Source organism: Octodon degus, unplaced genomic scaffold (assembly GCF_000260255.1).
Source record: "Octodon degus isolate 3935 unplaced genomic scaffold, OctDeg1.0 scaffold00047, whole genome shotgun sequence".
NCBI lineage: Eukaryota > Metazoa > Chordata > Mammalia > Rodentia > Octodontidae > Octodon > Octodon degus.
In genome coordinates this window covers 11,862,921-11,863,582 of record NW_004524623.1, presented here as the reverse complement: position 1 = coordinate 11,863,582, position 662 = coordinate 11,862,921, and the positions used below count along the sequence as shown (strand labels likewise).

At 42.9% G+C, this 662-nt stretch overlaps 1 pseudogene; it reads left to right on the top strand.

Moving 5' to 3' along the window:
• The first annotated feature begins 231 nt into the window (after positions 1-231).
• The window catches only part of LOC101577432, a 20,632-nt pseudogene continuing 20,201 nt past the window's right edge, over positions 232-662 (top strand).

Below are 662 nucleotides of genomic sequence, written 5' to 3'. Positions count from 1 at the left end.
CCACTTTTGCATTGTCACTATTTTTACCCCCAGAGGTTTACTTATCACAAAAATGAGTTTTGTTATATTTTAATATAAAATATCACTGCTTATTTTGTTTTCAATATTTATAAAATTTTTAGTCACCAGAGCCCATTACACATCAATCTTTCAGAGATTCTTCCTTGTGGTTTGCTGGAAAAGCTCTCCACCCTCCTTAGCTGAGCACCTGGTGCAGAACCCCTTAAGGACATGGGCACAGCCAACCTAGATCTGCTGGGAGCTACTCACCTGCTGGAGGTGAAGAATGTGCCTCTCTCCACTGCACTCAAGGTACTATTCTACCTATGAGAGGATGAAAAAATAGCACGTTTTTGAAGATTTTCCATCTGACCCAGATAAGGAGAAAATGATACCATGTTTTTCATATCCAAAAGGCCAGCACACCTTCACTTTCTGAACACAGTCAGCTCCAGCACATTGAGGACGTCCAGAAAGGTGTGAAAGGGCGTCCCATAGATAGATATCCTTCTACAACACAGGTGGATCAAATGTCTTCTCAGCTGGATGCACTCAAAGAGGCAGGTTTGGAATCTGTTTACAGTCTCTCATTCAGAGGTCTAACATCACATTCAGGAGCTGTGGTGGCCTGGTCACCAGATGGTCGTCGTCTAGGAAGTGGA